Raw genomic sequence first — 10,830 nt, 5'->3', positions numbered from 1 at the left:
AGAATAGTCTTCCATTCCAATTTTTCCATATATTCCATAAAAGCCATGGTATAGATCGGTGCAAACCTCATTCAAAGACTGAGCATCCATCACATATAGAATGTGGGTGATGTTTTCCACATTGGATTCAGTAGAACGAAGCGCAGAGCCAGGATTCCAGCTATGTCTAAAACCTGTCTGGCTGCATCACTTTGAAGAAGACATGGTTAATGGATTTGGTTCCTTGTTGATAAAGCTTACATGTATCATCATTCCCACATCCACGTGTTTTCCACCTCTTTGTTACCGCTAGAGCTTTTGACAAAGATCTCCAAAAGAAAACCTTAATCTTCGGTGTTGTTGACAATTTCCAAATCCATTTCTTAATTGAGGTTTTAGCTTCTTCCTCAACCGTTCTCTCTGGAGGAGGAATTAGTGGGTGGGAGGATGCAAACTAAGAGCCATTATTAACCGTCTAGGAGCCGTGTTTTGTGTAAGCCCACACAAACTTATCATCTACATTACCTAAAGGTAGATTCAAGATCTGAGTGACATCTGCATGGGGAAAAAAGCTCATGAAACTTTGTTTCATTCCATTGACAATTTTTTATATCAGGGAAGACATGTCAAGCTTAAGATAAAAAAAGAGCTCCTTATTCACCGACCCACTTGGTTCCTCATCCATGATCCACTTATCCAACCAAACCTTCGCGTCCGACCATTCCCTATGGATTTTATCAGGTCCTAAGACTGCCATGTATACTACGCCAAGCACAAGAAGGCCGATAACCTTTACCAAATTCCAAAAAAATTTATTATTGTAGTACTATCCCTTGTACACCCTTGCCAAGGAGAGAGTCAGGTTCATTCAAAATATGTCATGCCTTCTTAGCTAATAATGCCTGATTAAAATCTCCAACATCTCGAAAACCCAAACCTCCAAGGGATTTAGCCTTACACATATCCTTTCAGGCCACCCAGTGAATATTCTTTTTCTTGTCACAATCATTCTACCAAAAGTCAGTTATCGCTGAAGTTAACTTGGGACACTGATGTTTAGTCAGTCAAAAGCAGGACACATGGAAATCAACTTAATTAAGATATCTTTCCTCCCAAAGATAGTGTTTTTGCGTACCAACCATTAAGCCGTTTTTTGAGTTTTTCATTGATGAAGGCTAAAAGCTTTTTTCAATACCTAGTAACTCTGCTATTAACCGGCATATGATCAGGTCCACTTATGTTCCATAGGTAACAGATGATTTGGAAAAGTTGATTTCCTGGCCTGATGCATTGCCATACAGCCTTAGGCAGTTAAGAAACTCTAACACTCCATCAGATGTGGAATTTTGAAAAAACCCCTTTAAAATACTTCATCTATATAAAACTAATTAAAAAAGTACATAAGCTATTTCAATTCCTAAAAAAATACATAGAATATATAGCCGCAAGTGCACAGCTGATCGATTGTAGTACTTAGGGATCAAATCCACAGGGAAGGAGGATATTTCCTGCAAAAGCTTTCGAAAGAAATATGAAGTAAAGAAGTCTAGAACCAGACAATTTTTGTAAGGGTTTTGGTGATGTCTTTAAAACGTAAAAACTAATCTTAACGGGAAAATACGAGAATTAAAATGACCTATTAACTAAACTTAATGAAATCGACTAAAAACAACAAAACGGCTAGACCTAATTGCTTGTATGAAAATTGGCTGAAAGAGTAAAAATACTAGAATAAAACTTGAATGAAAATCAATGTAAATCTATAGAAAAGAGGGTTTTCAGGGAATATCTCTCTGGGGGATGAACGATTCAAAACATTGCTAAAGAGTGAATTTAATAAGATCCTAGCTAAAACTTATAGAACTCGAATCACGAACGTATGAATACGCCACTATCGTGATCATAACCAACTATCTCTCTCAACCCTGACCAGTAGGTTTCCAACTCTGGCCCTGGAAAAGAAAAGATGCAGTAAGCTTAAGACTCATCAATATTCACAGTTCTCTCATAGGTAAGTTTCCACTCCTATGGTCGATCTGCTCTTCTCGAACTAGATCTGGCCTTGAATAAAAACTTTCACAACACCCAAAACCGGGATCAGATTGTAGTTCACGACGCTACTCCCATGCATTATAAATAAGTTTAGAAGATAGAGTTCTAGGATTTGGCTTCAATAGCTAATGGAATCCTCATCGAAATAAACTCCATTGAAAATCTCTTAAACCCAACAATGAAACTACTAAGACATGATGAACAAAAGCAAAAACATAGTATTCAAAAGTAGAGCAGAAATCGAAATTAACAGAGAAACAAAAAGGGTTCAAGAGATAGATCTCTCTCCCTAAACCTAAAACAAAAGCTTAAAGTTGTATCTTTTCTAAAGTATTTCGTCTCTATCTAAAAACGACCTAAATGATAAGTATTTTGATGTGCTCAGGTTTTAACCCTAGTTTTCTGCAAGCGCACAGATGTACGTTGTAATACTTAAGGGTCGATCCACTGAAGACCAAGTAACTGCAATACGAGTTTAATTGAGATGAGAACTGAGCTAAGATGAAAATATGTGTGTTTGTTTGGGGGTTGTGAACAGTGACGAAAATAGCAAATAATAAACTTAAAAACAAGTAAACAATAAGATCAAATCAATACGAGAAGGTGTTGGGCGTTAGGGAATTCGCCGGGAAATCCTAGACTAGCTAACAAGAGAATTAAACATAGAGTTTTCTAAGATGTGTTCCTGAAATCAGACCCAGACTAAGCTACTCACGTAGTATTAATCACAAATCAATTCACTCAGATTTACTAAACTCCCATTCAGTTCTCTAAGTATCTAGACAAATTAGTTTGATAATTTCACAAAACGCTTTGGATCGACTCACACCGTCTAAGAGAATTTGTTCATCTAAATAGGGTTAATCGATTCAACAACACTTTCGATGAGTAAATCAACCTAATCGCAGTAGCTAGATGATTGATCCAAGCCACATAAACGAAACGCAAATTTAGATGAAGAATTCTAAAGATAAACCCTAATCTAACAAATCAGAAATCAATCCATGAATCCATTTGAAAAATCCCTTAAAACCCAACAAGGGAATTACTCAATCATAGTGTATAAAAACATCACAGAAGTATTGTAGTTTGCTGGAAATTAAATAAGAAAAAGGTAAAGAACGAAGAACGAGGATGAAGGCAGATATCGATGGTGGCTCCTTCGGCAACTCCTTCGGCGACTCCTTCTTCTCCTGAAGACGGCAACTCCGAGGTATGCGGCTCTTCTCTGCTCTCTCTTCACGACTTGGTCATTAGAATGACCTAAAACGAGTATATATAGCCTTCTAACTCGTTGGAAACGTCTAGGGTTTAAAGAATAAGTAGTGGGCTGGACTTGGGCTTGAATTAGATCACTTTCGGACGTCAACGTTGTCTGGCCGTGGTCGCGGTGGTCCTGACCGCGGGGAATCATGGTCTGGCCGCGAAGTCGTGGCCTATGCTCTCCTTCGAGACTGCATTTTCTGTCTTTAGTGCATCAGGAATATCTGAAGATCTAACCGTTGGATTATCTCCAAACCAATTGCATTAGAACGCTGATTGTCTCCTATATGTTGTATCAAATTGTGGGGATGATCGGACGGTTAGAAGGTCTTCATCGAGTACCATACTTCTGACGGTCTGCATTTATCCAAAATTGAACATTTGTTCCAAATCGCACATCTTTAGTCCAAGTTTCCTGAAAAGTCTTTTAAAACTCTAAAACATAGAAATCACTAAAAACCATTGAAAACAGAGTTAAAACACCTGCATAAGATATTAAAACGGTCCATAAAAATGGTCAAAATCCGGTGTTATCAACTCTCCGAGACTTAAACCTTTGTTTGTCCTCAAACAAAACATAGATCAAGCCAGGAAAAGAATCCTTAAAAACCCCCAGGAACTAAACTATATCTCAGTGACCGTCCTTCTAAACCATAACCTATCGTAAAACATCTATCTGGATCTAGTCTAGAAAATTCTCACAAAAATACAAACATAACTAGTCCGTTGATCCATCATGCGAAAATCTACACACTTAGATCTAACTTCCAGTAAACTAGCTCTTTACATTCATTAAGTACACAGTGAATTCTCATGAAAAACATCATTCAGGGTAGACGGCGTTTGGTAGTTAAGGACTATTTAAGTGGTGGAGTTTAAGTGTTTCGGGTTACCTGAAGAACTGGAGGATGCAAGATATTATGCAAAACCGCAAGAGAGAGAAAGACCTGTTGATGACCGCAGATTTTCAGTCACTTCTCCTTTGCCAAATGCTGTGGCATAATCTTCCTCCATTGTTGTAAACAGCTACTCCCCCAGACTTAGATCTTTTCCGGGAATCAGAAAGATAATCTCCAAAACTCCAAATAATCAGATTCAAGCTTGCCTCAAGTATAAAACTCGATCCTCCTAGACACTCTAAGGTTTTAAATTTCCTTTCCCTTCTTCTTTTTTCCTTTTTTTTCTTTCTCTTTTTTTCGAATATATTATTATTATTATTTTTTTTTTTGGTGAAAGGGGAAACAACCTTTTATAGAGTCTAAGGGACGAAATTGTACCAAGTTTTTGAAGTTTTTCCAAGGCAAACTGAGTTTTCTCCTTTTGTTGAATCATTCCAATGAAAACGCGAGTCTCTGTCTTTAGTGACTGAAAACCGCGTTGATCCTCTTTCTCTCTGACGTTTTTGCACATATCTGCATATAGGACAGTGAAAAACAAGAGTGCATGTGGTTTGAAAGGGGCTGGGTTATGGTGGGGAACTAGCTAAAGGTGAACTAGCCATTCAAGATCAACAAAGAGTGGTAAAAGGGTAAAGGAGTCCTAAATGTATGATTCGTTTCTCTGATCTAAAGCTTAATCAGAAAGTTAAGTCAAGATTATGTCCAAATAAAATGAGTTAGTATATCTTGTCAGAAAGAATCTCCATGAATAGAAATCCTCTGGTGGGAGTTCGTAGTATAAGTACTCTAGCTACCGCCTAATCTAGGCCTAAATCATAGAAAGAGCAAAAAACGAGGAAATAGCGTAGAAGCACACTGGTCTAAATCATCATAGTATTGTTTATTTATGTTCCTGGTTTGAAAACGCTTTGAAAAAATTTTGAAAACTTTTTGAATAATTTTTTTTGTCCAAAACAAACTCAAAACAAATCAAATTTCGTTAGTAACGGATGAACATCCTCCCCCAGACTTATTTCACACTGTCCTCACTGTGATAAAATCTAAGAAAAGATGGATAAGGAAATAGAAATTTGAAGTGTTTAGATGTACTTACCTTTCCGGAAGAATGAGTCGCGGTTGGAAGGATGGGACCGTCGGTCAGAGTGATGGCCGTTTTCAGTTTAAGATTTCTTCTCGTTTTTTATTCGTTCTTCTTTGTACAAAACTGAAATTAATTGAAACAAAACCAAAAGATTTCTTCTCGTCTAACTCATTTGGCTGAATTAATCATTTTGCACCTGCTGTCTAGATGTCGTTATTCAGCTTTCTTATAGTCCATTCTGCCCTGAGCTCTAACTCCCATGGAAGATGAAAAGCCTTACCATAAACAAGTTGAAAAGGTGTAGTGCCCAATGGTGTTTTGAACGCAGTTCTATATGCCCAAAGAGCATCATCAAGCTTTGCTGACCAATCTTTTCTTGTTGGTCCTATTGTCTTTTCCAAAATTGTTTTGAGTTCTCTGTTTGATACCTCCACTTTGCCACTCGTCTGTGGGTGATAAGGTGTCGCTACCTTATGTTTCACTCCATTTTTCTTCAAGAGATTCTCAAACACTTTGTTGATGAAGTGAGAACCACCATCACTGATGACGAGTCGTGGAACACCAAATCTTGGAAATATGATCGACTTGAACATCTTCATTACTACTTTTGCGTCATTTGTGGGGCTGGCTATGGCTTCTGCCCACTTAGACACGTAGTCAACAGCAACAAGGATGTACTTGTTTCCAAAAGACGAAAGAAAAGGACCCACAAAGTTGATTCCCCAAACATCAAAAACTTCGACTTCTTGAATGATGTTTTGTGGCATCTCATGTCGTTTTCTGATGTTCCCTTGTCTTTGGCAAGAATCACACTTAGATATGAATTTATGGACGTCTTTGAACATAGTAGGCCACCAATAACCAGCTTGTAAACCTTCGCTACAGTCTTATCAGTAGCAAAGTGTCCAGCATAGTTAGATCCGTGACAATGAAAAAGGATTTCTGGAACTTCTTCTTCAGAGATGCACCTGCGAAACAAGTTATCTGCACACTGCTTATAAGGATATGGTTCATCCCAAAAGTACCTTCTTATATCACGCAAGAACTTCTTTTTGTTATAGCCGAAGAATCGTGGCAGTTCGACCTCTGCTGCTAGGTAATTCGCGATATGCATAAACCAAGGAAGCTCGGAAGGTTTTGCCTTTGGAGGTGGGGTTGGACGTGTCTCTGGGGTGACTACTTTAGCATTACCATCTTTCTCCACGTCTCCAATAAGGTTTTGAGAAGTCAATGTCGAGCTTGCATCGGGTGAGATAGTTTTGCCCTTAGATTTCTTTGATTTGCGCTTAGATTTTCTCGCCTTGTGCTTCGATTTTCTTGATTCGACAACTCCCTTAGGCTTGACTGAAAGGGCTTGTATAGAAATGTGTTGACACCTTTCCTTGTTATCTCCAGGGTCTAAAATCAACTTCTCTTCCTTGTAGATGGTTATACAGTAAGAGCTTCCACCACTACAGACTGCAGGATAGAAGATTCTCTTTTTGACTTTAGAAAAACAAACTCTTCGGTTGGGATAATCAACAACTGCCCCCACTGTTGCAAGGAATGAACTTCCAAATATCAATGTCCTGGGAGAGTCATTTTCCATCTCAAGAATGTGAAAATCAACAGGAACAAGACACTCTCCTACTTGCACCATCAAATCTGTTACGAAACCGTATGGAATCATGCTTGAATTGTCTCCAAACTTAACAGAACCGTGAGGAGGTTTGATATCACACATCCCCAGCTCGTTTGCAACTGCTTTGAACATGACATTCACATTTGCTCCTGTGTCACATCGAGAGTCAGAAAATTCCATACCTTCAATTATGCAGGGGAAGACAAACTTAACCGAATCGTTTATCTTATGAAGCTTCCTCTGGTGTGGAACTTTGCCTATTGCATCATACTCTTCAAGACATGCTGGAGATTCAACTTCAGTGTTCTGATTGCTAGGAATAGGCGTGACTTCTCTCTCACCATCAGTGTTTATGACATTGCAACGCCACATTGGATTGTCTACGGTTTTTTCCGGAAGGTGACCATCTTGTCTCTTCACACTTTCTCCAATTTGTCCGATTTGTTTCTCGAGCATCTTGATATGAGTTGAGAGGTTAGTGAACTTCTGAAATGACTCCTCATTGTTCTTGTTGAGGTGATCATTCATGATGTCTAACTTGTACCCAAGATCATTCATGTCGTCTAACTTAAGCTCAAGGTTGCAGATGTCTTGGGCGATTTCTTCATGTACCTCAGCGATTCGTCTCTCCATAGCTTCGGTGCTTTTTGAACTATCTATGATTTGTGATTGCTGCACGTCCATGCTATCAACATGAGTGAAAAGAGCTTCAAATTTACCATTAAGGTCAGTGTATAAGCAGTCCACTCTTATATCAACATCGTCTGCTAATCTTTGCAGCTTCATAAGAAGTGGTTGCACCATAAGCTCGAGCTTGGTATCTTGAGAGGTTGGAGATGATTTTGGAGCAGATTGGAGATTCATATGGGCGTTATCTGGTGCTCCAAGTTGATGATTAATCTCAGCTGCATTAACTGCTTCGCAGACATTAACAGAACGCTGCTGATTTTGGAGAAACAATTTCACCATGGCTTTAAGTAGAACGTGATGTTCCTCCTTGATCAGGACAATTGTTTCTGCTGTTTGCAGCAAGATTATTAATCAAGATGTAAGCTTCTTCCACAGTCCTTGTCATGAAGTTTTCATCGCTTACTACATTTAGAGGAGCCTTAGATGTCCATTCAAGACCTTCGTAGAAGATGTTCAAGATGCATGTCTCTGTAAAACCGTGATGAGGACATTCCCTAATGCAGCCTTTATAACGATCCCAAGCTTCATGAAAAGGTTCGTCTCCTTTTTGTTGGAACGTATAAATCTTGTCTCTAAAGAAGTTTGATCTAGAGGTGGTGTAGAAATAGTTAAGGAAGGCAGCCTTGCATTCGTCCCATGATCCGAGTGAACCAGGAGACAAAGACTAAAACCAAGCATGTGCCTTATCACAAAGAGAAAATGGAAACAACTTGCACTTTATGTAATCTGCAGGGACTCCGATTGATTGTTTGGTGCTGCAGATTTCTTCAAAATCTTCAAGATGATCCATAGGGTTCTCCGATGCATTGCCATGGAACCGGTTCTGCTTGACCAATTTTATGAGCTTCGGACTTATCTCATAGTCTACGTTGATGGGTTGTAGACTAATGGGAGAACGGTTCTCATAGAAAGCATACAGATCTTAGAGTTAAGCAAGGAGCGTTTTGAAACCTAACGTGCTTTTCAACGTTTTGCTGGACGTGGTGGTTATCTCTAAGCCTATCTAAACCTTGCAAGTGTCTATTGTTATCGTTCATCTCTAATTTTTTATTTTTTTTTGTGTGTGTGTGTGTGTTTTTTTTTTTGTTTTTTTAATTAATTAATTAATTAATTTATGTATATTATATATATAAATATTTATATTTTTTTCGTTTTTTTTTGTTTTTTAGTTTATATATATATATAAATATATATTTTTTAAAATTTTAATTTTTTAATGTTAATATATAGATTTATATATATATATATTTTATATAATAAATATATTTTTTTAGTTATATATATAAATTTATATTTTCCTTTTTTTATATTAATTTATATATATGTATATATATTTTATATGAAATAATAAATAGATTTTTTTTTTTCAAAAATGAACAAGAGAACGTACCTTATACTCGATTCTGACCTGAAACTCGTAGGCAACGTTAAAGGTCCCCGGCAACGGTGCCAAAAACTTGATGTGCTCAGGTTTTAACCCTAGTTTTCTGCAAACGCACAGATGTACGTTGTAGTACTTAGGGGTCGATCCATTGAAAACCAAGTAACTGCAATACGAGTTTACTTGAGATGAGAACTGAGCTAAGATGAAAATATGAGTGTTTGTTTGGGGGTTGTGAACAGTGACGAAAATAGCAAATAATAAACTTAAAAACAAGTAAACAATAAGATCAAATCAATACGAGAAGGTGTTGGGCGTTAGGGAATTCGCCGAGAAATCATAGACTAGCTAGCTAACAAGAGAATTAAACATAGAGTTTTCTACAGATGTGTGAAATCAACCAAGACTAAGCTACTCACACTACAAGAAATATGCTTATTGATAGCACATTTTAATAGCGTAATATTTGTAACTGCTATTAAATGTCATTTTCGGAATTGGGTACTCTAATATAGCACTTAAAAAATGCTAAAGAGTAAATAATGTGAGCGGGAACAAAAAAAAGGCTTTGGCTCGCATAAAACACTTATGCCCGCCAACACTTAGTAAATATTTCATGTTATAGACAAAACATAACAACATTCTGTCGACTAAAAAAAAAAACCATTTTCTCGGGTGAGCAAAAAATAGAAAGTTCTAGGGTTTACGAGAGAAGAGAGTGATCTCAAATTCATCAAGCCGATTAACAATCTGACGTCTCTGAAACCCTCATCGTCGGAAATCTCTTTCACCAGTGTCGATTTCGGGTTTAGATCAGGTCATCTTGATTCCTGTTGGAGTTAAGCTCTCGATTTTGGAGATTTCTGGGTTTAGCAGGAAATTTTCGGCGATTGAGGCAGAGTTGTTTGTCAAGTTCAGCGGAAACTAGACGACGCACATGCAAAGGTAACTCCAATTTCACTCTTCATAAACCCTAAATGTAATTCCATCATTCGATTCATTTAATTCTTATACTTGTTTTACTTACTACACTTTCATTCTCATTTCTTCCCACTTGAGGTTTCGAAGCTGAAGAGAAACTAAAAGACAGCGAGAAGACATCAAATACATAGGCGAACAAAGCTCAATCGTGTCTGATTTCATCGATAATCAAGGTAAATGTAACTCGTTAATCGGTTTAGGGTTTACACAGAATTGATACGAAACTCGTTTATATTGAACTCTACTTTGTCTTCCGGAGTACTTTTAGGGTGTTTGTTTAGGGTTGAGTCGTTTAGCTAACAATTGTTATTAAGGTTGGAGTATACAATGGTGGACAAGGCATGGGTTCACCTATGCAGGTATCACTTAATAAACATGTGTTCAGGGTAGATGTGCTTCTATATAGTTTACCTGTATAGTTTTGACTTTTTTTATTCATCGACATGCATATGTTGAAGAGCGGATCCTGCATATGAGATTGGTGCTAGGAATTTTGTGAACTCAGTTGCCTCTGCCTTAGGAGATTGTGATTTGGTTATATGCCCGTGCATTGATTGTCGAAACGTAGACCGTCATTCTAAAAATGATATAGCGGATCACTTGGTCACAAGAGGAATGGATGAGACGTACAAGCTAAGGACTGATTGGTATCATCATGGGGAAGTAAACTGTGGGTCTGACGAAGCAAAGAAAGTGATAAGAGAGTGGAACGAGGAGATTGTAGGGTTGTATCAAGCTGCCGAATACTTGGATGAAGAGTTAGCTAACAAGACGGACTTATGCATTCAGTATGACCACATTCACAATGAAGGCAATGCTATTGTGGACTATTAGTGACCTACCTGCATATGGAAATCTGGCTGGCTGCAGAGTAAAAGGTAAG

General features: G+C 37.8%; 1 non-coding gene across 1 annotated transcript; it reads left to right on the top strand.

The window, feature by feature from the left end:
* The first annotated feature begins 8,058 nt into the window (after window positions 1-8,058).
* Window positions 8,059-8,169, top strand: LOC112090082. The gene has a single exon (XR_002901441.1). It is a non-coding gene; the product is annotated as a small nucleolar RNA R71 (small nucleolar RNA).
* Window positions 8,170-10,830: the final 2,661 nt, after the last annotated feature.

The sequence above is a fragment of the Eutrema salsugineum genome, unplaced genomic scaffold (assembly GCF_000478725.1).
Source record: "Eutrema salsugineum unplaced genomic scaffold, Eutsalg1_0 scaffold_11, whole genome shotgun sequence".
NCBI lineage: Eukaryota > Viridiplantae > Streptophyta > Magnoliopsida > Brassicales > Brassicaceae > Eutrema > Eutrema salsugineum.
The sequence above is the reverse complement of the archived record's forward strand: the minus strand, read 5'-3'. Positions and strand labels throughout refer to the sequence as shown.